The sequence below is a fragment of the Cinclus cinclus genome, chromosome 3 (genome assembly GCF_963662255.1).
Source record: "Cinclus cinclus chromosome 3, bCinCin1.1, whole genome shotgun sequence".
NCBI classification, from domain to species: Eukaryota; Metazoa; Chordata; class Aves; order Passeriformes; family Cinclidae; genus Cinclus; species Cinclus cinclus.
The window spans coordinates 29,672,684-29,700,298 of record NC_085048.1 but is presented as its reverse complement, the minus strand read 5'-3'; the positions used below and the strand labels follow the sequence as shown (position 1 = coordinate 29,700,298).

At 36.4% G+C, this 27,615-nt stretch overlaps 1 protein-coding gene across 38 annotated transcripts in view; it reads right to left on the bottom strand.

Annotated features, from left to right (window-relative positions):
* The window catches only part of RIMS1 (regulating synaptic membrane exocytosis 1), a 127,652-nt gene that overhangs the window by 7,529 nt on the left and 92,508 nt on the right, over positions 1-27,615 (bottom strand). The window lies entirely within an intron of this gene.

Sequence of the window (27,615 nt, the reverse complement as noted above, 5' to 3'; positions counted from 1 at the left end):
ACTATTTACTAACATAAAAAACTATTATGATTGAAGAAGCAATCTCTCTTCCTCAGCTGCAAACTGGAAATTACTTCTCTTTAAAAGGCTGCAACCTGAAGACCTTCATTAGGGCAAACTGTTAGAAATTAGATGTCTTGTTAATAGCCTTTACACAGTTGGAATGCAGACAGGTCGTGACACTGTCTACTAACCACATACTTGGTAATGTGCCTCTAGCCACCTTGCTAGGTTGGGTGACTGCAAAAGAAGATAGTTCTCACAGAAAATAAAAAAAAAGGAAAAAATCCTTCATGCATTCCACAGAAAAATGCTAAATACTAAGATACTTATTATCAAAAATATAATAATGTCTTTTGACTTGGCAAAATCTTACTTCTCACCACAAAATGTCTTCAAAGTAAACAGTGAACTTTACAGAACGTATGATCTCAGTAGTTCTGAAACAGAAATAACTTGGGGAATTTGTTTGGGAAACCACAGAATAGTTAAGCTGGACAGGACCACAGTGGAGCATCTGGTTCAACCTCCCCATTTCCTAGAGCCCATTGCACAGGATTGTGTCTGGGCAGTTCTTGAATATCTCCAATGAGGAGACTCCACAACCTCTCTGGGCAGTCAGACTCTAGGTTTGCAACTGTAAGATTAGAAAGCAATGTAAATATTTTGAAATTGTTTAAAGACTTCATCCATTTGGTAAATCTTCTATCCCATGTCCTTTAAAATGCAATTTGATTTTCACCAGGAAATTTTCATGTTTCCTTTGAGCAAGAAGAGCTTCCAGTCCTTTACAAGTTCTCTACATGTTATGGCTGATCTAGAGTGAATTCTGCAGTCACATGGCAGAAATTATACTTCTAGATGATGATAATTGTTCTCAATGATCTTTAAATTTCTTCCACCAAAGCCTGCATGTGATGTAATAACATTTGTTGTCTTCAAACTCAGTGTCCTGATCTTTTTCATTTAGTTCAAAATAGGTACCCAAAGTTCAATGGGTAACATCACTTTCTCTTAGAAAGTAATGGATTTGACAAAGTACATGCTAAAACATTCTGGTGCATTTACCCCTTCATTTCAGTGCTCATTTATTTACCTCTGGAAAGTCTGTGCGCATCTTTTTCATAGTCTGCTTAGGGAAACAGCTGAAAAAGCAAATTATTTCTTCCATCTCCACCTGCTGTGGAGAACTAAATTGCTCTGAAAAATTTTTCACCTTCCTGTTTCACAGGCACATTGTTGAGTTTTAAACCTATAGAAGATCTGGACAGATCTTATTCATCACAATAAAACTGAAGACTTTTGTAGCCCCCACACAGCCTGTCCATCCCCCAGGGTGTTTAGACATGCTGTGGAGATCAGCTAGCCCTTGCTCTTTGGGTCTGCAGAGAGGGTGGAGAGCAAGAAGCAATCATACCATACAGCCATCAAAGTAATCTCTTTGAAACTCTCAGGGAAACAGAAAACATGGCCAAAGTGAAAGAATTAGAATATTGAGTTTAGAGGAGACATGCCCACAGAGAAAGGGCTATTTCCTTCTCAAGGTTTTTAGACCAGGGCTGTTTATCTACAGCCACAAAGCTGCACGCAAATGCCTGAGTGGAAGAGATCAGCTACTTCCACAGATCCTTTCCTCCCTTCTGAGTCCAACAGCTCTGAGGTTTTCCTGTGGGCCACTACAGCTCAACCACATTGCCAGTCTTTGGTCAGTTGAAAACACATTATCCAGTGCTGCTAAATGTGAAGTAGAGTATGTTAGGCAGGTACACCAGGCACACCAGGCTCCACTCTTACACAGTGCAGGTGGCTGAGGAAGGGATTTGCTTGAGCTTCAGTGACTGTATGTAAAAACCAAACACAACATTTGGTCCTGAACTTTCTCTTTAAAAACTGAGCATATCAATACTGATAGGCAGAATGAGCCTCAAAAATAACTCAAAAAGCACCTAGGAAGTATAAGCCACATACAGAGTTGTACTCCAAAGCAGGATTTTCGCATTTTCTGTAGGTATGCATTTTCCACCCATATTGTTTGCTCAATCTCACTTTCTCTTTCTCTCTCTCTTTCGCCAGGACCTGTCTGAAAGTGTCTCTGTTTCCATCTGCTTCTGCAAAGCGTGTGAGATTCTGGAGCCAGCCAGATCAGGCAGCGTGACCTCGACAATATAATAGGGTAGAGCCTGAAACGTGTTCAGCTGAAAAGGGTTGCTTGTGAGTATTCAGGGCTCAGGAAGAGCAAATGAGACTCAAGAGGTAGCTAAAAGACCATCATGGTCTTGGCACAGATCAGTAAAGACATGTTGTTCTGGACCACCTGGACAACATAGTGGGTGCTGAAATTTAGCAATGAGAGCCAGGTTGTTGGGACAGATAACAAATATAGTCATAGAAATAATCACTGTAAAACATGCCCATGGACTTAATTACAAAAAATCAGTATTTTAGCTTTGAGTCACAGTAGAGATTGAAAATAGCAGGTGGAATTTTTTTTAGGAGTAATGTTACATTGTCATGGATAGCATTGGTGATAGCATTGGTACTGCTGGTTACACATACTTCTTTGCTTCACAGATTTGAAAAGCATATGCCATGAAGTAGGAATCCTTGTGCGTGGACACAAGCAAGCCCAAAACTTTGTCTCTCTCAGCCGCAAGTACCAGATTGTCTTTTTGCAAGTACTTTTCAAGTCACTGATCTCTGTCTTAGAGTGCCAGATTCTACTTCTTTCTCTTCTCTCATCAGTATTTTTTCTTCTCAGGTTGAAGAATCAAAAGCATCCTTTTGCCTCCCCTTATAACTGCTATTAATACCCACAATGTCTCCCAGGAAAACTAGAGTCCTCCAATTTATTTACTTTTATAAACTCAGTCTTAATATTCTGAAGTACAATCGGAAATATAACAGTAATTCGACAGAATGATGAAACACAGCAAGAGTTTCATGGCATAGAGAAAATTGCCCGTAGATAAAAATCAAAATACTTGTTGCACAGGTTTTGGAAGTTTAACCCTTGGTCACTTATGAATCTCATATCTTACATGATACAATGCATTATTTTTCCAATTTTAACACAGAAAGTCAAGAGATGCCTTATCTTGTTAGTCTGCTCCTGTAAACTTCTCAGCAAAACCTAATTCTGTGAGGAGGGAGGTGCTTAGGATGCAGATGAATTGGTAACTGCTTCTATTTCTAAAGGTGCCTTGCTAAAATGAACTCACTCTGGGGTAAGGTTTCAGTCCTGCCTTGACTGCACAATGAAATAAGGGATCCAAACAACTACCAGTGTTTTCCCTGCTACTGATAATACTTCTTTTAGAAAACTTTAACTTTCACTTTGTATTACTTTTAATCTAACAGCTCTGCATATATCTTTGGAATGCTGTCTTTACATGAATAATACAGGTTCATAAAATATTCAAGTTCAATATCTATGCTAGGACATACTGAGAAGATTTTCTGCTCTTGTCAGCGTGTCTATTGGAGAATGCTTGATCCTGCTCCAAATTTTTATTAGTTTGATATGTGAAATTAAATTTTATAATACATTGCAGTTATTTGCCTGCACTGTGTAAATTACTCTATATTCATTGTGCAGACTGAGGATGTCTCTGTACTGAATATAATTTAGATGTAACATTTACTCCAAATGGTCTATGTGTGTCTCTGCTATGTCAACTCTGTAAGGATTTCTGCATGCAGGAACACAGACTGATGTGCATAAATTACATGTAAACACCTGGTTTAACTGGTACAAGCTAGAGAAAAACTATTAAAGAGCAATTGTGATGAACATTTTTGCAGATTTAGTAATTGATGCCAAAGCATCATAAAGCAACCACCTGCAGCTATGAAATATATACAGTTTGTATGCATTTTGCAATTAATCAGCAGGCTTGTTTCAGCAGTCCTGCTATAACATGCTGATGAGTGTGTGCAATGTGGTATTTCTTATATTATATATATATATATTACACTTATATATTTATTATAAATATAGTGATTCCTATTTGGTCTGACAAGAAACTGGCTCCTGATTTTGGTTTTCCCAGAAAAAAGTAAGTTAACAAAAACCGGGACCTGAGTAACTAAGCACAGCAAAAAGCAGGTATGCTCTACCTTGTATCTGCACAAAATATCAAAGCAGTTGATGTGTTCCAAATTTCTGTACTTGCTAATTACTCTCAAGTCTAGGAGCCAGGAGCTATTGACAACAGAATCATAGTGAGAGCATCAGTGATATTATCTAGAGATTTAAGATGGTCTACTACAGATACCTTTACATTCTAAAGGCATACAATTCAGAGAGGACAATGCTAGACATTCTCCCCTCCCAGCCCCCCTACTTAGCAAAGGCATGGCTGCACATGGCATCACCCTTAGCCTGGCTTTTCCTCTGTGCTCTGTGTGGTGCCTGGAGGCAGTTGTTACATTTTGCTCTTGTTTCAGTTCCGAAAGTCTGAAATGACAAGTGGGGCTGCTGGGGCAAAGCTTTCATCCAAGGTGCCAAGGTGCATGTTACATGCCATGGATCAAGCCTAGGGGACATACAAGAACATCCAAGGACATGAGCTTGGCACCTTAGTCAACAGGACAGTATTGGAGACCACTGTAGGGCAGAAGACAATCCTGACATGATCCTCTATGTGCTGCCTTCGGGGAGAGGTGCCTTAAGTGAGCATTGCCCAGAATCATAACTGAGGGCAACTAGGTGGTTAGCATCCAAAAAAGAAGCAAATTTACACACCTGCAGCACCTGAGTCTGTAAAAATTTATGACTGGTTCAAAAGAACACCCCAGAGAATAAAGCACACACCACTGCTAAATCCACTAATGAAAGGGATGACAAGAAGTGCCATTGCACGGCTCAAGGGCAATTCATTTGAAGTATCATGTATGCTCTTGCATCCAAAGAAAGCCTAAAAGGACTACCAGCTCCAAGCCAGCTCTGACCAAAACCTGGCAGGACTGTGACCATATGCTTGGTTTGTACACTGACTGTGTGAGACTCCAAAAAGATTATGCCAGCTGGAATAGTAAGGGTCAACCTCAATTCAAAGATCTATAAAAACAAAAGCCAAGGGGCACATTTCCTTCTGGTCCTTTCTGATGTGTTAGTGATTTTTACAACTTCAAATTTAGCTGCTAGGAGACCAGCTGGGTGACAAGTTCTTCAGCATCCCCCTCATTTTGCATGTAGTGCTTTTAAAGAACAACAAAATTTATTTACACATGAATTGACAAAGTGCCCTTTGGCTTACAGTCCTAAAGCAGAGATAGAAAGAAAATAAATAATTCAAAGAGCATTTTTCTTTTTTTAAAAAAAGGTGTACATCTCTCAGATGAACTCAGCAGTAGATTGATCATTAAGACTGAAAGTGCATAGTGACTATGGACAGAAGATAAATAGTAAAAAATTTGACATTTAAATAAAAAAATTCAACAATACAAGTTTCTAGTCTTTGCATCATGCAATATTCCCCTGTATTTTCCATTCTGTGTATTGTGCAATAGCCTCCTCAATATAATGTTCTTTGTAAAAAGACATGATATATTGAAGTTATTGTCTTTTAAGTGTTTCTTCCAAACATCACACAATATATTCAAAGAAAGGAGAATGCTGTTGATATTCTGTGGTGTTAGATCCTGAGGTTTAAAATCCAGGTATAAACCATCATGTACTTCTTCCCATTTCTATTCATTATAACAAATCTATAAACAAAGTGTATACTAATATAAATTACAAAGTCTTCCAGAAAGAATTTTCACCTTTTCACCTGGGACAATTCATTGAGAAGAAATTTTATTCGAAGTTTGGAATAAACTGTATCTCACAACTGTATTTAAAAACTCACAAACTCATCTGGTAAACACCTTTTTTTCCCAGTAAATACTTTCAGATAATACATAAAAAATAATGCAATTAGTCCCTTAATATACGCAATATATTTTTCTGACATATGTAGATCAAAGGAACCAAAAGCACCAATCCTAACAAAAGGAGATTTCACTGAATTGATGCTAACGAGTGTATCAATGCTTTGATGGCATTTTAGACAGTGTACAGCAGAATATCACCTTTTGACTGTATTTTTCAGTGAAAATCAAACTTTCAGACTCAGACTCTTAAAAATTTTCGATTTCAAAGTAATTTATCCAACAGCTCCTAGTGAAACTGAGGTAGCACTTCGAGAGCAAATTACAGAAATAGATCCATGCTCAAAACAAGAGCAAACAAGCTAACAGTGCTCTCAAAACCTTAAGCAACTGCTTTTACAAATTGCATCTCCTTTAGATGTCTTATACATATTTACTGGGGAAAATAAAAGTAGAAACAAGCATGTGTTTTATACGTTTATTCTGATACTTAAGATATTTTCATGTCAGGGAGGAAGACATGTTAAACCAGGACACATGTATCTTAAGGCAAAGCAAGGATGTCTGGTCAGATCAGTTATGGCTTCTGAAATTACTTTATGAAGATCAATTGATTTGTCCATATACTTGCAATGAAGAGAAAAGAGCCACTGTTCAGTGGCTTTGATCTGTTCACTGTTCTTGGATCTGGCAATCAAAGATGATCTTTAGCAATGAGCTTCTACTTCTGGGATTGTGCTAAGCACACTTTATAAACATACAGAAATTAAAGCATCTTAATTATCTACTTCACACATATGCAAAGAGCTATATAAAACCAGAATATCTTAGTGAAGCTGATAATAGGTACATATGCCATCTTCTTCAACACTGAAAGCCTATTTCAATGAAATTCAATTAGTGAAACAACAAACCCATGTTCCCCACAAATTATTTACTATGTAAACAGTTTATAACATATCAAGCACTCACTTTCTTTTTTTTTTTTTTCTTGTTAGATGGGAGGAAAATGCAAGACAGCGAAATAAGTTCAGAAGAGCTGTTAGCACTTCAACAATAGCATTTTTACATGAAAACATAGCCCTATATTACAACATTATTTATAACCAGCCAAACCCTCTCAGAGAACTGACATATGGTATAGAGGTAACATTTGTCCAAGGCAGGGTGCTGGGGCACAGCTTGCAGTTAATACAGCAGCGGAAAACGAAATGGAATGCAGGAAAAAAAGAAGAAGATTTTTCAGATAAACTAAACCAACATGTCATTTCATTAGGAACTTATACATATTTAAGTAAATTTGAGACCTTTTAAGTAAGTCTTCACAATTACAAATAGTTCAGTATTTATTATTAGAAACATAACATGACAGTATGATTAATAAAAGACAATATTTTACCACCAATATGACAATTTATAAGGCATCAATAATAAAGAAATTCACTGTTACTGTACATCTTCAAAATTTTTCCTGAAAACTATGCGCTGTACATGATGGCAGCCCAAAGTCTAATTATTTTAATAACCTCCAAAAAAAAAGTAAATTGAAGCACTGTCAAAACCACCAGTGTTAAAGTATCCTCCAGTAAAAAGAAGTTACATGTCTTTTTGTACAGTTGAAAAGTTTCTGAATATAGCTCCACCCTAATACAATTTCACAGCATACTAATTAGGAGACATTACAGCTTCAGAAACAGTCCCTTCTTTTTCATCTCAATTACCAAGCATGAAACGATCTGAAAATGCTGTTTACCTTTTCAGTAGTTTGATTTGCTCCGACTGCAACTTTCAAGCCCTCTAAGTTTTATTTCACCACTACCAGCAACTCCCAGGTGGATATCACATTTCCATTAAAAAAATGTTAGTAACCTGCCTTTAAGAGCTCATTTCTAATGTATCAGATCAACACAGTATCACCAGTTTCCTTTAGTGATTGTAGCATTACAAAGTTGTAACCCCAGACTACATACATTGCTAAAGCAAGACTCATGAACAGGCTCATCACAGTAAAACACAGAAAATACAGACTTACCTGTGGTTTAAGCAAAATTAAACATTAGCTATGATACAATCCTTAGCAAGCAGCCAGCACTTAAAGCAGCTTCACCTTTGTTTAAATAACTTGTGTGGTTTCTGGGAAGAATAAATCTTTGGGGTCCTGGTGTTGCCTCTCCCTCATCATCCTGTAACCACTTGGCACTGCAGCTCTGCGAGGAATGATCAAGTTGCTTCACAAATTCTTTTTACAACTGTGATTACATTACAGGGCCTTGCAGTGAAAAATGTACTGAACTACATGCCAGATAGCACTTCATAATATATCGCTGAAAGGTTAAAAAATTCAGTCAGCAGTGCATTTTCGAGTTACGTGAAAGCAGAGAAGAGCAAAAAAAATATTCTTAGCAGCTTTGGTCAATGTATTTTTTAAATTGTTTTGGTCAAAATTTGATGAGGAGTCAGATAAATGCAGAATCACATTTCTCTGTCCTGGTGATTTTGACTCATTTTGCATGAATTTTGGTACAAAACCACCTGAAATACTGCACAGCTGAGAAAACATCAAATTAGCATTAAATACTAAGTTATGGTTATGCAACAGAGAAGTCTAAATGATGTTACTGTTTTAGAGGGACTTGAGCATAGCAGTTAAAAAAGTTTAACGGCCTCTGAAATGCCCATGTGCATTCTGAGAATGGAATTTCATTTTTTAATTGTTCCTTTCATCTTTAAACTTTCTTTGAGGAAACAGACTTTGCAATATTTGTTTCTATGTCAAATTGTTCAGTTTCTCTAATACTCTATTCTGAAAATGTATTATACTTTCATTTTGCAATTGGTTAAGAATCAATTAATTTAACACACCTTTATTAACTGGCATTCAAAATTGTAGGGACCAATGTGCCTTCTCAGGGTGATTAGAGGCAGAAAGGAGAAAGGAAATTACTCAGCATTTGTCATGCCAAAAGAAAATAACTATTTCAAACAATTAAAATGAGGAAAAAAATTAAAACATGCATAATACAGTTCTGTAGTTATGGTAAAGTTCTGGTTATTTAAAGTATCATAAAATAATTAAGAAGAAAAATGCCACAAATGAAACCATTCATTTCAGCTAATAAACACATAACAGGATTTAAGATTGCAAATGTTGTAGAGGTGACAAACTCAAAATCCTCCCCAGTAATGATGCAGTATATGGCATGTCACTCCTATGCAGAAATGTTAATGTATTTTATTGTTTAGGCAGAGATTTCCTATTTAGTTCAATAGTTGAAGTATCTTTATCTTGATAATTTTCGAAATGATGCTTAGAAGGTGACATTGCCTTTATGTAAAATACATAGCTGTATGGTATGTACTTCTCTCATTATGTGTTTTAAATTTTTTTTAAAAAATCAAAATACAATTAAATGCAAAGATTTATCTCAGTACAATACCACGGTAGGAATGAAATGCTGATGTTGGGAGCTGCTAATGTGTGCATGTCAGTGTCCCAAGACCTGTCTTCAGCTTGCACCTGGCAAAGGTTCCAGGCCCTGTCTGCCTCCTTGAGCAGTTTTACACAAAGCACTGCACTTGTGTCTAGCGTACAGAAGTTCCCTCCCACACAGGTTCTTGCTTAGAGAAACTCAAGGGAGGTTTAAAGTTGAAATAAAAAACACACAAAGGGAAAGTTCCACGGCTCTAGAGCCTCTCAGAAAGCTCCTTGGGTCGCAGCCTTTCCTCTTTTATGCTCCTTCTCCTAGTCCCAGGAAAAATAATTCCAAATATTTCTTATTATTTGTAGGGCCAACCCCCCTTTCCAGGATTAAAACTATTTGACTTACTCTTCTGGATGTGTAACACAAAGGCTGACCAGAAAATTGGCTTCTTCTTCCACCACTGAATTCCTGAAATATTTATCTCAAACTCACACAAAGTAAATTTTCTCGGTAGCCACCAAAGTACCACACCTCAAACAAACTTTTATTTAAACTTTCTATAAATTTAGACAAAATTTTGCATGCTGTTTTTGCAACCTTGTTTGCACTGCTGTACCTTGTATCTTCATCAGTGATCCCCCTGAAGTTTCAGCTACAGTAAACAATAACCATGCTCTTTTTCAGCCAAAGTACCTGTGCTAATGTTTACTTTGCTTTTGAATTTCTTTTAAAATGTAACTACCTAAAGTTCCAAGCCAGCTAGGTTGTGATCATGTACAGACATACCTCTCAACTTTGAAGCCAGCCTAGGTAATAACTTCCAGAAAGGAGGCTGAAAACTCAGGAGATGCTCTTTCTTTTGATAAACTAGAGTTCAAATCCAGCTAACAGTGGTCCTGGTGCAAAATTTATCTTTTGAAACAGCTTTTTATCCACAGCAGTAGTTAAGACAGGTAAGTAGTGAGCTAGACAGTCACTTAATGTTTCTGTTTCCAAAGAGCTGTTTGTGGCATTATACTCAGACTGGTTTGCATTAGTTACAGACATCCGCGGGTTAAAACACCTACGCCTTGGGCAGTGGATCTGGGCTAGATAAACACTGCATAACTCTAAGATATAATTGTTCCCTTTGTGTTTATATTATTGGAAGTGGACAACGGCACACAAAGACCTGATTTAGAGACAGATCGTTCAGCCAAACTTCCCAAGTGAATACTCCAGCATAACTCTGCTATGAAATCCTAAGGTTTGCACCCAATATTGCTGGTTTATGTTCATTATCAAATATGCTCTGAGGAAATCCCTGCTGACAAGATATAAAAGTTCAGCTGTGCCACAGACAGACACCAGCACAAAAAGCCTGTCAGAGCATCAGTACTGCTTTGATATCTGGGCAAGGTAGGGAGCAGTGTGAGACAGCAGGGTTTTCTGTAACACCTTGCATTTTGCCATCAAAGACAATAACTGGTTATTTTTGCAGGTCTCTATGGCTGCTCATTTCTCATTCTCCCCAGCTCTCCTCTCTTGGCTACAAACCTTGCTTAGCAAAGAAGGACTTGCCTTTCCCAAAGGTGAAGCAGATCAGACAACAGCCAACAGACATGAGGCAAAAAGTGCACCAATACAGGAAGAGTTGTTCTGTGATTTCCCTAGTAAATTACACTAAATTTTTACTACAAAGCAAGATTTTTTTTATTGTGATTGTTGGCTTGTTTTATAATAGATTTATCACATAAATAATCTGTTACAAACATGATAAAAAGCTAAGAGAAATATAAGCACAAGGGATAAATAGCCATATATATTATAAAATAGTATTTGGGAGCATCTGAATTACAGCCAATAAATACAAGCAGACAGTGCGTGTTTACTAAATTTTAAAGCCCTTTCAAACACAAGGCAGAATGAGATGGGGAAAAAAAAGAAGTGGTGCTAATACAGCCTATTTCTACATAAAAAATTATTTCCTCCCAAACTTCTAGTTATTTCTGAAGAGAAAGCACTTCCAAACTGCTGTGCCAACTAAAACAGAACGTTTTATGAAATAAATATTTTAATGAAACTGTGCATGAATATTAGTAAGCTTAAGGATCAATGGTATTTGTCTTGAACTAATACAATATCCAGAAATGTTGTTTCATGTAAGCTAATAACAAAAAATACAATACTAAGCTAATTTCACTACTTCTGAACTATTTAACAGGCCATTTTCCTCCCCGTGTATTATTCAAAAACAGACACTAAGATTGAGCATTAAATTTTCCTGCTGTATTGGTATAGAAGGCACTAACAAACATATCACAGATAACAAAATAACAACTATTTAATAATAAACTGGAAAATAAAACTTGCACATCAGCATCAGCACCAAAGAAAATGAGAAAGGACAGCAGAAAATTGCACAGCTCTGTACAAAAGGAATTTTTAAAATCCATATCATAATAACAAACATGAAAATATGCAATAATCAATCAGCCAGTCAGAACCACAGATTTAAAATTCTGAATTTTCTTGCAGATAGCACAGAAAAAGATGGCTCCCCAGAGTACACAGTACAAAATTAAAATACAATAAACAAACCTTATTTTTATGGCCCTGGGCTTACTATTGTTTAAACAGATAAGAGCCTTATACAGTAATTTTAGACTCTATTACTCAAGCCAAGCAGTACTAAACCTTTCCAGGGATTTCAATATATATTAGCTCATGGATGAAGATCATAAAACACAAAAGTAAAACAAACTTGCCTTTCATAGCAGGATTACAACCATGGTGCTTGAATCTTGCAGAGCTAATGGTTTGAAGGTCAGGCTCTTTGGAACAGATGCACTAATCTCTTATTATCTCTATATTACACAGATTATTTCAGATAGTATTTTTTCTTGGAACTGACAGATAAACGTCTATTTGCTGCCTAGGATTATTGTGATCATTAATGAGAGTGGTTCTTTTTGGGTGTGTTCAAAGTGTGAGAGGATAGCTGCAATAGAGTACAAGTTGGCATAAAAATAGCAATGGCCAGGTAAATAGCAGGGAAAAGTAAGACACATAAATTCCACACAGGTAAGATGCTGTCAAAACAAGGATTGAACATAATATAGGCACATAAAAAAAATATTCCTATGTACACAATGAATCAAAATCACATAAGGTAAAATCTAAGATCAGAGCACAGTCTTGCTATATTATTAGGAAATACTGTTTAAGGAAGCATGCAGTTTTGTTATTTTAACCTCAGTAATAGGTCAGACTTTAAAACTCAATGGGTACAACAGAATCTAATAGAACAGATTTGAAGTAAAACCAAAAATAATAAAAAGTGCATAAACCCTGTCTTGTTTATATAAAGCTGGTATTACTACCTTCCTGACTAATTAAGGTTTGATAGGACATAATACAATTATCTAATTGGTAGCCAACATGTAATAAAATCACAATGAAAGATGGCATCAAGAACATGCAAACATCATAAAACAGAAATGTTGTGAATCTCCATGATAAATTAAAAAAATAGCTACTGCCAGAATAAGAACAATGTAGAAGTGACTTTCAATAAACTTACGTATCATACATAGACATTTTAATAAGTATTTCCCAGCCTTTCCCAGCCTTTAAATCACCATAATTATATGTTATTAAACACACCATCTTTAGGCTACAAAAACCCACCAAAACTAGTATGTCAGGTATTAGAAAAAGAATATTTTTGAAAAACAGTCTGCAATCGTAAGATTTATCCTATCTGTTAGTGACACAGCACTGAAGACATGTAATGAAGACAACCCCCACTTTCTTTTGAAGTGAGTTTTAATCTGCATTTCAGTGGCAACAGGAGCCAATGTCACTGACAGATGACTCAAATCTAAAAATTATTTTACTTAATGATCCTTTCATACAATATGCCTGATTGCATACTGTTTTCAAAAGAATATTTTTATTCATGATATCTCATATTTTCCAAAGCTTCTAATATATGTATTTAATTTTTAACATGAACATATTCTAGCAGAAAATTGAAAGCATTTCTCTCAAGACCTTCTAATATATAGTAAAAAAATTCTTAGAATAATTTATGGTGTTTTTCCATTGAAATGTTGAAGTAAAATCAATTTTTAAAACCCTTGCCCAATGGTGCTCTTTCTCTAAAGACTGTGTTATGTGTAATGCCACATTGGGAAAGAGGAAGATGCCTGATGAAGACCAATACTTTTTCAAAAACCATAACTTTTGTATACATTTTTCTGTCATCCTCAAAGGAACTTTGGGCTACACAGAGTCATTAACTGTATCAAATGAAATATAAAAGCATGGGTTATTTGAAACAAATCTGAAGTGCATGGTGTTGTTAAATACTTTCTTTTCCCCTACATCCAGAAGAAGTGGGAGTTGTTTGGTCTTACATATTCACCAAAACATGCAGAATTTTCACCAAGTCCAAGTTCATCATGTGTAGATCTCCATGGGGTTATTCCCTGTGAAGCATACATAGGACTAGACCTCACCATCATGAGGATATTTAATACATCATATTTAAATAAAACTCCAATACTTCTGTAATGTTATATTATTTGTTTCAACAGTGAGGAAAATGAAACACTAATATAAATTCCTGTTCCAGCACAATGGTTCCTGAAAAATTAAAATATTTTGCCAGTAGGATATGATTTATATAAAAAAGTCTTATGCTTTTAATATAACTCTCAATCTGTGAGTCTATACTAATTTCTGTTCTATTCATCCCAACAACACAATGATAAATAAAGCACCTACGCAGAACCATGGTGAAGTTCTGGTCTGCTTTTCTTCAGAATTACAAAGGGAAGGAAGAACATTTTGTGTACACTTAAACGATCTCTTTTCATACCACCTTCCTATTCAGCAAGGCAGGTAACCACAATATTTTCAGCTATTTTGTAAGGATAATTTTGACAGTGATTATTATTATTTTGGTAAAAAACCTAGCAATTGTAATGAAAACATCTTGTTAACAGAGAGTTCAGCACTGTGCCATCAAGTAGTATAACAAATGTCACCATGCTATGCTCTGAAGTACAAAACACGAGCTAAAAGAACAGTCAAAGGGATATGAGTATAAACACACATTTGCAAGGCAACCCAGTGATGGATGAATCTGTTTTAATGCAATTAATGAGCTGTTCACATATCTTATGCATTTCTTCATAGTTCAACTGAGTTCCCATCTTAAAAGACTTTAGGGATCTTCTTACAGTCAAGTTCTGACTCAGCTTGTGGTCAAAATACTTTCTCTAATATCACTAAAATACATCAACTAATCAGGTACTTCTATTTGCCCATTTAGCTAACTTTACACTGCAAGGAGTGATCTATGGTATTTACCCTAAAAGCTAGTAACCTCTAAAGAGAAATTAATTAAAATCCCCCAAACAGAAACATTCCTACTGGAAGGACACAAGAAATGAAGATGCTAAATGAAGCTGAGATTAAGTGGATGCACGGCCCACGTTATACCCCAGCAGCACACAGCTGTGTCCTAATTTAGCATGTTTGGGCATCAAACAATATAATGCTTTTAGTCAGATTCCAATTTCAAGAAAGCTGACACTGTCCTGGTTTATATTGTAGATGTTATTAAACATGTTTAAAATGCAAGTGATACATAGACATGCTTTAAAGTATGGAAATTTAATGTCCCACAGACTTTTTCCATAGAACAATACCCCTGACTGAAGATTACACACAAGTGATTACACACATACATACACACTATATTACTGTTCCTGTTATCACATCCTCCTAGGTAAACAAACAGTTACAAATATCTTTTAATCTCATAGTTACAGTTGTAAACTTCTTAGGAAGTCTTGGCTCTTCTGTAGACTGTGGGATTTTCAGTGGGTCACTTGGAGTTCTGGAGTTTGCTCCTCAATAAAATAGGACAATGGCACTTACCGTTCCTTTGTAAAATGCTTTAAGGTCTATGGCTGCCAACAATGCAAAGAACAAAGAACCATCACTACTATTAAAGAGGTCTGACATGAACTATGAAAGTCAGAACATAAATTAAGAGCACGTAAAATAAATTGCACTACAAAGTTCAACAGCACATATTTACATAGTAGCCATAGCAGTTCTTGCTCCAGTTGGAATTGCAAAATGACTGTTATACTGCTACTACAACTCTAAGAGAATAGAAAACTTTGAACAACAGAAAAAAAAAATCTGCAAAAGGTCATCCATTTATTCTACAGAGCAGTCTTATTGGGCTGGTAAATTCTTAAGCCTTGAAATCAATGAGATTTTTAAGCCTCAAACTCTCAAGAGCAATTGAAAAATAAGCATATCCCACTGACAGACTATTTTTATGTACAAAGAGAAACTACCTGTGCATCTAACGTGTTTACTGGCATGTCTGTGTAAAGTTCTTTAAGTGAATAAAGACTGTTACAATGCAAAGCATCAATGTTCACTTCTAAGTTTTGCAACTTCATTTCACACATACGTCTTTTAACAAAAACTGATGATCCTGTTTCTCTATGGCATATGGCTTCTGTCATAAGTACTGTCAATATTGTAGTCATGGGTATCACATGAACACAAAGAGTAAAACATGAGAAAAAAGTCAGTAGATGCCACATCTGGCAACCTAAATTGACATCACAGAATCACAGAATGGTTGGGGTTGGAAGGAACCTCTGGAGATCATCCAGATCAAATCCCCTGCCAAGGCAGAGTCACATAGAGCAGGTTACACAGAAACACATCCCGGTGGGTTTTACTCCACAACCTGCCACCCTCAATGTAATGAAGTTCTTCCTAATGTTGAGGTTGGCCTCCTTGTGTTTTAGTTTATGGCTGTTACTCCGTGCTTGACACCCATCTTTGAGATCTTTATATGAATTGATGAGTTACCCTCTCAGTCTCCTCTATCATCAATCACCCTCCCTTATGGGATTGACCACTGATCCAGCTGGACATTTGATTTGCCTTCCTGTTTCTCTTCCTTACTTTTAACTCAATTAAGCTTCATGCTGCCCAAATATTTTTTGCTCTTTTAGCAAGAGACTATTTGCAACTACAAGCAAAAAATAATACTTAAACAATACTAACAAAGCATAGTATTGACAAAAGCATTGGCACACAACCTCCATGTAAGACTAAGGTAACATATTTACTGCTCAGTGTACCAGCACCAGGCACAGGGAAGCACTGGGTGAGTGACAGAACATTGGCTTTGAAGACTAAGAGCATTATTATAATCCCAGCATGCAAAAACTGGCAGTACCATATCCTAGAAAAAAATAATATCTTTATTAATGGTACACACACAAAAAAAAGATAATATTATTAAAGTACTTACATTTTCATCATAAACATTGTATCACAGGTGCTGTTGTTACATATTCTCCTTGACCGAGGATGATAATGTATGAAAGGCTTGGATCCTGACAGTTGTGCTGAGGGCACAACTAATTCAAGTTACAATAAATTTACAATTCACTGTGTCATTTCCATCTACATGGTTATTCAGTTTTTGTTTTGACTGGAAAGATTCATAGCATTTATATAGTATTAGTTTTAATTATGATATTTGCTCATCAGAAAAAGAAGGATATTTAAGGAGATCACCAGACATTTGATCACATTTAAAACAATTACCAATGGACTTCTTGAAAACTTTTCATAGCACTACTTCTGAGGCTGACAACCTCACTTTCTGTAACATAAACATAACTGTGCCCCTTAATTAGCGTTCACACAGAGCCTTAGAAAACTGACTACATCTTATGAATGCTAAGCAATCAGCATAGCAAATGAGAGAAACCACTTATGAGGTAGAGTGTTACAGCATCTCACCAAAACTTAAAAAATAGAATCAGAAATCTTAACACAGTTGTATCTACGGAAAGTGAGTGTGCCAAAGGCACTCTTGCATTTGTAATTTGAACTTGGCCATCACCCAGCAATATCAGGTTCAAGCCTGGTGCTCTGACACAGTTTGCTTTTTGCATGTAGAGCTGCAAAAACAAGAAAATGCCTACTCTGTGAAGCCCAGAGGTGGTTATTTTTAAAGTAAGACCTCCTCTATCCAGGCAACTCTGCCCTGTGCCTGTCCTCCATGCAAGACTGGCAACAGAAAACCTTGCAGGATTCAGCTACAGGATATGATGGATTTGGGCAGCTGAAAGCCCTTGTTTCTGTGGGGGACCAAGGAAAGGGCTGGGAGCAGAAATAAAGGGGGCTGGGCACAGGCCAGGTAGGACTCAGCTCACTAAATTTTAAGAATCTATAGATGTTGCATTGGAGTTAGTCATGCCAGACTCCTTTTAGAAGAGAAAACCAGACATTTTAGGGGGCACTTAGTTTTCACTATTTCAGACATTCACTTGAAGATGGTTAAGCCATGGGTAGAAGTGAACATTTCTCTCTGCTGGCTAGAAAGAAAGCCTGAAGGGATAAACTGACAGCTATATTGTGGACATCTGTATTTGTTTGGATTACTCCCAGCCTTTCTGATTACACCTCCTGGTCCACTTTGAAAAATGGTGCCTTTCTAGTTGTCATGACAGGGTTCATGTTCTGTATCCTACAGTCCTTCTCCAGTTCCTGAAGTACAACTGTACCAAGTAGGTCTATTGAGAAAAACACAGTCTGAGAGAGATGGATTCATGGGATTCCTTGAAGAGCTAAGCAGTGGGAATTACTGGCTGGAAGATTTGTGCTTGAGTCTTTCTAAATGCAACCTTGGGGTTTTTCTATTTTTTAAATTAGAAGTGGAACAATCCATGATGTCAAATATTTAGTCACCAGCATTTGCACAGAAAGATTTGTTTCTGGACCACAAAGACTAGGAGTGGAGAGGGGCTTTTTGTCCTTTACAGAGTGTCCCCTGGCCCAAATCAGAAAACTTCAAATGGCATTGTGGTGGCCTGCTACAATCTAAAGGTGATTACTGTGAAAAGTTGCTCTCCTGGGATTTTGGCCATGGGCAAACTTTGGACCAGAAACTACTGTGAGGCAGACTGGGAGAGCATGAACATTGGCTAAAAGGGAATCCCATTAAATTTCTTGAGATTGTTCCCAAGTTGGCTATAAACACAGCTATCTCCATGAAGCAGAGTATAGGGTAAAGGTCTAAATGCAGGCATGGAGCATAGAAATATTTCTTGTGCAAGAATAAATAGAACTGAATTTGCAACTGTGTAAATGCTGAAAGAAAACTGCAAACTGCTACTCAAACACATCACAGTTTCTATGCCACCTTCTCAGTCCCCTTTTCTCCTGGATTCCCCAGTCAATGAAAAAGGTTCAAGTCTTAAGAGCTAACTACTGACCTGTAACTATAATCCCTGCATAAATATATTCAAGTTGCCTGTCCCACCACATGCTAGACATGACAGCTCTCTTGCTGTGATATGTAGCCAGAGCTGTGAATTTTTCAACATCCAAGGAAAAGTAAGCACAATATGGATGCAACTCAATTCTGTCAAACCCAGCTCTTAGGGTGGTTGGGCCTCACAAGGAGCATTATTGAGATTCAGGAGACAAGGGTTTGGTTACTAGATTGGATCCTGTGTGTGACCTTTCTGAAGTGAACCCTTCACAGTGCAGTGGAGTATCTCTACCTAAGCAGAAGAACCTGGTCCCTAACATGGTATGCCTCTAAGTTAAAGACAACTGATTCCCTCAAAATGTTTTCCTGGTAAATGATTCATTTCCCAGCAATAAATACTATTTCAATGGAGAACTTCCATTATGCAAAAAGCAAAACAACCCTACCATGTATAAAACCTGGAGGATTTTTTCTATACCCCTTGAACACCTTTCCCAGTTAATGTTTGGAGTTCAGACTGAAGAGAGCAGATGAGCCTTGTCAAAGAAATCCCCTCACCCACCCTGCCCTCACCATGAAATCTAGGAAAGAGCTCTTCAGACAGAAGATCATTAGTAGAATAACTTTTAAAGACAGAGTAATGAGTCAAACTTATCTACTTTTATATATAAATCTTAGGTCACACCTATCCCTAATTAATTCAGTGTTTAAGTATGGCTGTGCTCTGAGAGAGAACACACCATCAAATCCAATTAAATGGTAGAACTACAAATAAAGCCACCAAGAGCCACGTGAAAGCAAAAGTGAAACAGCAATCCTGATATCCCTGCCTGCAAGAGCTTCTGGATATTTTAACCTGCTTTGTAAGCAGGAAATCCATTTGCACACACCTGCGTTAATATAACTTGTCAATCTGACAAGTTCTCTTCTGAAACCAGAGAAGTCATCACATATAAATGGATTCCCAGGACACTGATTCTTTTCCCAAAGACACAAAATCCACCATTAACACACCACCACCACCCCCAGCCTTTTAGAAGTGTTTCACACTGATATTTTCCAAGCACCACATAAAATCAAAGTTAACCCAAGATTCAAAGGAAGGAACTGTTTTGGGCAGCTACCCTATCTTATCTAACCATGAAACTTCTGTGCTTCACAGATCACAGAATTAAAACAGAAAGACAACTGCCTCCTCTGGGCTAAGCACTGACCTGGCTCGAACAGAAGCAGAGTCAAGCTTGCATCACATAGAGAATGTCTGTTAGGATGGTCAGACATCTAGAGCTTCTGAGAATTAAAACATCTCATTTCTAAGATTACTGGTAAAGTGAACCTTTTGAAGTGATTAGACACCAGAAACTGAATTTTTGTGATATGAAAAATGGCTGTATGGGTAAATGAAGTAAACTACATGTGAGTGTCTGTCTGTGAGCATCAAGTATGTCTATAAGTAATTTCATTTTTTACTTCTATAAATAATTTCATAAGTATGTCTATTAAGTAATTTCAAAGCAATTCTGAAGCTAACTTTGAGGATAAAACCACAATGGTTCATTGAACAAATACTGTGCTTTAATCTTTTAGCCTTTTGAATGTCTTAATTCTATGGCATTGCAGTTAAATATCTGTAGACTTCAGTTTGAAAAACCTAAGCAAACTGTCCAACTTCAGCAAATTCAAGCAAGCTGAGACAGAACTAAGGACACACAGGGGCCACACGAACTGTTACTGAGGTCGAAGCAACGATATTTTGTACAAAAGGAAATAGCAATTCAACTTCAGCATTGCACAGTATTTTAATGCCATACTCAGAGTAAGTTATACCAAATAATGGACATACTTAGCACCTAGGACCACCATAGAGATAAATACAGATATAAACAATCATCACTTTTCACTACTGTACCCCTTTTGGAAGTTATATGGAAATCACTTCTAAAAATTGCTTATCAAAATAAAACAAATCTGGCAGAACATTCTAAAGCCTAATGAAAATGGTAAAAATATGCCACAGTTGATAAAAAAATATTTGTACTTTGACAACATGCTAGACTTAGAAATCCCATCATCTCTGACTTCCTGGGATTGTTTTTTTTCTTTGTCTTTTCTTGGCAATTTGAAGTATATTTAACATACAATAAACTGGCTAGTCAAATGGAGTGGTGAAAAATCACTCAAAATTTAATGTAAATACCAGTACATGTCCAAAGGAAAAGACAGCTTAGAAATAAAAGGATATATTAAAATATGGACCTGTAAAATTCTCACTAGTGTCTGACTAATTTGCTGAGAAAGTAATCACTTCTGGTATGTTTTGGTGAAAGCCATTCACAAGCAGAGGGAGCAGACATTTCCAGGGGATAAAAGCCACTACTCATCAGCCATGTTGAGGGGTGAGGTGCAAGGAAATGCCACTGAAGAGCAAAGCTTTCTACTGAAGAAGTTAATTGGGCACCTCAATCCCCCTTTTTCCTTCCAGACTGATTGTTAGGAAGTAAGTTTGGACTAGCAAGTAACCTGAGGTGCTTGTTTTCATCTCTTCTATCTTTGTTCTATTTTAAGACTTGCCAAAGTGGTTATTACTTATGTTAATTTAATTTATATGCCATCTAAAGTATGAAGAGTACTCTGGGTAATGAAAGTTATACAATCAGAGATCTAATTCCTTGGTCACACAGTTTACATTAAAGTGCTGCTCCTTCTCTTCTTGGAAACAAAGTCAACACTGGACTGGCCAATAGCCCTGGGGAGCAGAAACACAGCCTGACTGATGCATGCGGGACTGAAGCCAGTGCCTGTCCTTGTTCATCATCTGTCCACTCGTGTCCTGCAATGCTGCTCTGTACCTGGGTCTCAGCCAGCTGAGCCCAACTTCCCTTCTTGATATCTGGAAAGTACTGGAGAAGGGAGTTGCTTCTAAGAGTGTGCCTCAGGTGTGCTCCCACTCTTTCCTATCCATATGCAAAGCTCCTACTGGAAAGACTGTACCAAGAGGGTTCTGCAAAGCTGGGTGAAAGTTTTCAGCTGAAATTTTTTAAGGAAAAAAAAAGATTCAACAACACTGAAATGTTTTGTGAACTGATACCTGATCTGACACTGTTTGCATTTTATTTTAAAATGTCATTCATATTTATTGATATTTCAGGAAATACTCAAGCTAAATTTTGTCCTTTCAAGATCAAATCATAAACTTTTAGATTGGAAATAATTTTTCATCTACCTTAATAACTTGCAAAAAAGATTTTTTTATTATTATTATGAATATTTTTCCATAACTTTACTGAATTCTGCATATTTTATTACTTATGACACAGAATTTGGAGTATCTAAGGGCCATCAGCTAGATTGCAGACTTACATACCTACCTTATATATGTACACAGCTTTTTTAATAAATACACAAACACAATAAGCTGCAGTAAAAGCAGCAAGCTTTATTATTATTATTAAAATAATGATTATTATTTTCCTTGAAAATCTTTTTAAAACAACAGTTTTTGTTCTAGGTTAGGTTTATTGCTTTTTATTTGGATTCTGTTGCTAATAGTTCTATTCCTTGCCATAAAAAAAACCTGAAAAAACTCACAAAGTTTATCTCCCCATTCACATATAAAAGTTCAAATAAGGTTAAAATAATGTTCCTAAATCTAATGCTTCTTTGGATTCAATTAATGAACCTTTTTTTAAACTCAGCCCACTAATATACTAGCATCAAAAGCATGATTTAAAAAGAAGTTTTACAAACAAAACAAAAAGCAACCCCTCCAGAAAACCAGAACCCTGCCAAAAAAACAAACAACACAAAACCACCAAAAAAAACCCCAACCCAAAACCAAAAAAACCTTCAAGACTTTTTTCAAAGTCAGTTTTATATTCTAAAATATACCAAACTACATATTTTCTTGGCCCTACTGGATTTAAAGATATGATACCTGTATCTGAAATATTGTGCTGAACAGGCTATCACAATTAAATAAAAAAATAATCAAGGTTTATATATCAGTTAAGAGAAGGACTGCTTCTAAAAGGAAAAAAAATCAGGTCTATCAAAATTAAGCTCAATCATCTAACTCTAAACAAAAATGGTTTTATTCTTCCATGAGAAAGGAATGAAATCCTGTGCCACAGAGGAAGAGCATTTCTTTCTGAATGACTGCAGGTACTCTAAAACTTTCTACAAGTTGCAGAACACAATCTGTGGATATAATCAGGGAAGAAGCATATGAAGAGCAATACAATCCAAGTTTTATATTGACATTCTCTTAAAGACAGTCATTTACATAGGAATTTTTAATGTGAAGATAGTATAATTTTTTTCCTCTCTTGGTAGTCCTTTGGCACAACTCTATTTCCTTTTTCTGTCATAATTTTGGGATTATTTCAACTCTGTGTTTATACTTGCACAAGTAAAGCTTGTGAACAGTGTGAATCAGATAAGAAATCTAACAAAAATCTTCTTTATACAGAGCTCATTTAAATATAGTCAGAACTATAAGCAGGCCTTTTTCTAAGAAAGTTCATAAGAAAATACAATATAAACATAGCAGTGAAGCTACACTTATTAAAGACATTTGACATATTTTGAAATTATACAAGGCATGCATGAAATAGTTTAGGCACAATCAAGATTATATTTTCAGAAAGCTATAAATTTTCCTAAACCCCACACTACTTACATATTGGAAATAGCCCTAATGACAGTTATTGCTTCAGTCATATCTCTATTTAAAAATCTAGGGAGAAGTTGCAAACACAAAAACAGAGCAATACTTTTGAGTACAAGTCAAGCAACTGCATAACAGGAGAAAAAATAACATTTGTATTTCAGGAAAAAGAAAAAGAACCACATGTAACAGTAACTCAACAGACCAGTGGGACTTTGAAAATACTAGTCCTTATTAGGAAATCTTTTGGAAGATGAGTAACTGGAACTGAACTGTGTTTCTATTAAGGGTAGTGAATTCCTCAGCAAGACAGCAACAGTAAATAAAAGAGAACATGCTTACATTCACTCAAGAGTTTCAAAGAATTAAGTATCATTACTAGAACAAAGAGCTCCTCTTATGAAAATAATCGGGTATTTTTTTTTTCAATATTCCTAATCCACTTGCTCATCACCCTCCCCCTCTTCCCCACCCCCTGCTGCAGAAACATTTGGGTGCAGAAGCAGCTCAGAGTTTTTGCTGGGACCAGGGTTGCTCTTTCCTGTTGGGTGTCAGGTACAGAGCCCAGATCCTGTCACCATCCCTAAGGCACCAGGACCATCCCTGCTGCCTCACTACAGACTTCTTATAGATTGGCTGAAAAGAGAAATCGTCCTAAATGTCAATCACCTTCTTTCTGTGCAACAGAGCCATTATCATCATAGATCATCACAACTATGCAGAGGAAGCTCTAAGGGTCTGCTCTGGCAAAAAAACCAACCCAGATATGGAAGACTCTCACAGAGATAATACTGAACAGACAAGCAAGGCTAATGAGGGAGCTGCAGGACAGACCACCACAATTCTGCTAGGCTGCTGAAACTTACTTTTCAAGTACACACAATCTAAAGTTAAGGAAAATATTTTCAAACCGTACAGACTGAAGATAACAAAACAGAGGTATCTGCAGGTAAGGAAGCTCATGTGTAAATATGAAGCATTCTTGCAGAGATCAATGTCCAACACAAGCAAATACTTGAAAATGCTCCTCTAAAAAGCCCAGAGAACATGTGAATTACAGTAAACCACGTTAAACCTGTGAGGTAACTCTATAGATGTAAGACTCATGTTAATTCTGAAATCCAAGCTAATTTTCTGAATCTGCCAGTAGAAAACCTGGTATCTTGTAGCATTCCACTTGGATAACAAGAAATGTCAGGAAAAAGTAATATCAGAAAAGAAATCCTATGAAAACAGCAAAAGGGTATTACGCTAGATAAGAAACAAACAAGAAAAAAACGCTCCTTCCCTATTGTGCGAACTGGTCTGAGAGGTTCAAGATACTCACTCTGTTCTGACTGTTAGAAGCCTTACTGTAATTTTGAAACAACTATAGAAGTTATTTATAACCAATTTATACCTATTTTTTATTATAGCAGTTTCTGATAGTGCTGACCTTTAGATTCAAAAACTCTTCTGCATTTTTTTTCGTCATCTGAAAATTTTCATTATTCATTCCGAAAGGAAAGAACTTGCAGTCTGCATGGTCACAGCTTTTCTGAGTGCTACTCAGAAAAACTATTATATCCTCAAATTCATCCATCGTAGAATCACTGAATCACAGAATCACAGATTATGCTGAACTGGAAGGGACCCACAAGGACCATCGAGTCTAGCATGGCCCAGCACAGAACCATCCCCAAGAATCCTTCCCCTAGATCACCAGGAACTGACATACTTTCTAAATTGCTTTCATCATCATATTCTAGTAGCAAAAATACTACTGCTCAAAAAAATATTAACAAAATTTGCCTGCGGGTTTTGTCTTAAAATTCAACTAGCAGACATTCTTTGGCTCATTTTAACAAAACCAGTTGATGACTCCTTCGTAGCCAGTTTCTTCCTGACATCCAATACTCCTTACTGATTCCCATGCTTTCTATCCAGTCTAATAATAATAGATGATTTATTGAATTCTAGATAAAATTAGTATTTTAAACTTTTGTCTAGCACTCAGTTCTTATCAAAGAAGCAGAATTTCTTTCACCACAATAATAAAAAAATAAAGTCACGTTACGAGATAAAAGAATCATGCTCAGAAGTGCACCCTTGTCATTCAATCAATCAAGCAATCAATACATAATGTCAGGGGAAAAAAAGCCTGACTACTGCATGAAAAGGTTGCCATAACCATTGTAAAAAACTAACAGAATTATGCAAAGAACCAATGGTGTTCTCAAGAAAGACAACAAGCAAACCACCCTTATCCCAAAGGCCTTTGCCCTCTAGTGTATTTTATTTATTATTTATTATCTGCTTTTTCTGTCCATACTATCTAGACCTGTATGAAATATCTCATTTTAACATAAAATTACTACAAGGATAGACAGAAAAACAGTTCTACCAGCATTTTAAAAAAAACCCAAAACCACAAAAAACCTACATCAAAAAGACTGAGAAAATTAAGAACAGATTAAAAGATGGGGGGAGGGAGGAATGTTGTGGTTTTGGTTTTTGATTGTTTGTTTTGTTGGTTTATGTTTGGTTTTGGTTTCTTTGTTTGGGTTTTTGGTTTGTGGTTTGTTTTTTTAAAGTTTTTTAATGGCAGTGTCCACTCTGGAATGAGGTAGCTCTGAGCCTGGAAGGCTCAATTTAAGCATTGTTTTGCTTAAATTTCCACGTTTCCTAAGCAAGGTTATTTTTTTTGCACAAGATGGGAATGCTTGTTAACAGTCACTAAGTACCTCCAGTGAACCATCATATTTTCCATCAACAGAGTAATGGATAAGGTTTTCTTTTCTAAATCTTTACCTTAACTTCAGTCATCCAACCATGAGAGAAAACCATCTTGAGACCAGTCTTGGAAGGTGAAACGTGGGGCCATCAACTGGATGAAGAAGAGTTCTTTAAGCTGCAGTGAGCTCACAAAAAGAGCATAAATATACTGTGGGGCACACGATAACTTTACTGCTCAGTGACAATTTCCTCACCTAGATGATACTATCTTATCTGAAATTGGGAATTTGGAGCTTAATTCAAAAGAACATAGGGAAAGCCACCTCTTTATAGGGCAAATTACATAAAATGACAGAAAATATACTTTAGCAGGAAATTATATTTTTACATAAGATAGTGGTTTTGCTCAGGTTGCGAGTTACTTCCTGAGGGAAGCAGACAAGCACTTCAAGATTCCATCCAAGTATCCACTTGAGAGACACTCATAAGTGAAAAGAATTTTTCTTCATTCTGTTTTCACCTTGTGACAACACTTGATTTCAGCTCTGCTTCATAGTATGTCTCTGAAATGTCAATGCCTATGGCTTCATTTCATGTTGTTGATGTTGCACTTCACCAACAGAACACGTAAAACAAGTAATTTGGTTCTTACACAGAAAAATCTCATTGTAGTTCCCACCATAAACATGGCAAGGTACTTTCATTTAGAAAATTGACCTGGTATCAGTGTAATGTCAAACCAGAAATAGTGCCCATTCTTCTAAGCTCCTTAGCTCTCCTTCTTTGCATCTCTTCCACTCTCATCTGTGTCAAAATAGTTGCAAGCCACTGATGGCACTTAAAGAGAAGAAAAGTGTGCTTCTACAAATAGATGATCTTTCTGAAGCACAATCTGCTGACCACCAGGAAGAAAGCAAAAGGGAGGAATTTTTTGGCTTTGTTAAGGCATATGTCTGCATGCACTAGGAGAACTGAAAGGGATCCAGGAAAGGGAATACTTCTGTTTACTAGAGCCTGAGGTTTTCCTTCTCTCCAGAACTTGTTTTACTGATGATACCCCTCCTATTGCCTCTATCCACTTTGAAATGCATTATTATGTCTCTGAATATGGTGCCAATATTGCAATAAAATTATTCCCTCCTATTACAGAAGTTTTCATCTAATTTGAAACCTAGAATCCCAAATCAAAATGCAATATGACTGGCCTCAGTCACTCATTGGTATGGAAACTACAATATAAGATTTTCTGTAGAAGGGAGTAGAGCGCTGTAACACAAAATGAAGACAATTGATGATGATTTCTTATCCTAATCTAGTTTCATATAATTTTCCTGTGATTTAAAGTATAGTTGCTGTATTCAGAAAATTTTCAGCTACACATTTATTCTATATATATATATATATGTATATATTTATTTACCAAAAATAAGGCTGACAAAGAAAGCTAGAAAAGATGGATCATAAGTAAAATGCTTATGTATGCCTGGAGCTATTTTCAGTTTTCTGCGGTCATTTAGGGGTTTTGCTTCTTTTTTTTTCCCCTTTTCTTTTTCTTCTTTTTAACTGTGATAATATAAGAAGAGCTGGATTTTCATTAGGAATACTGTCAGAAGATTAAAAGCTTT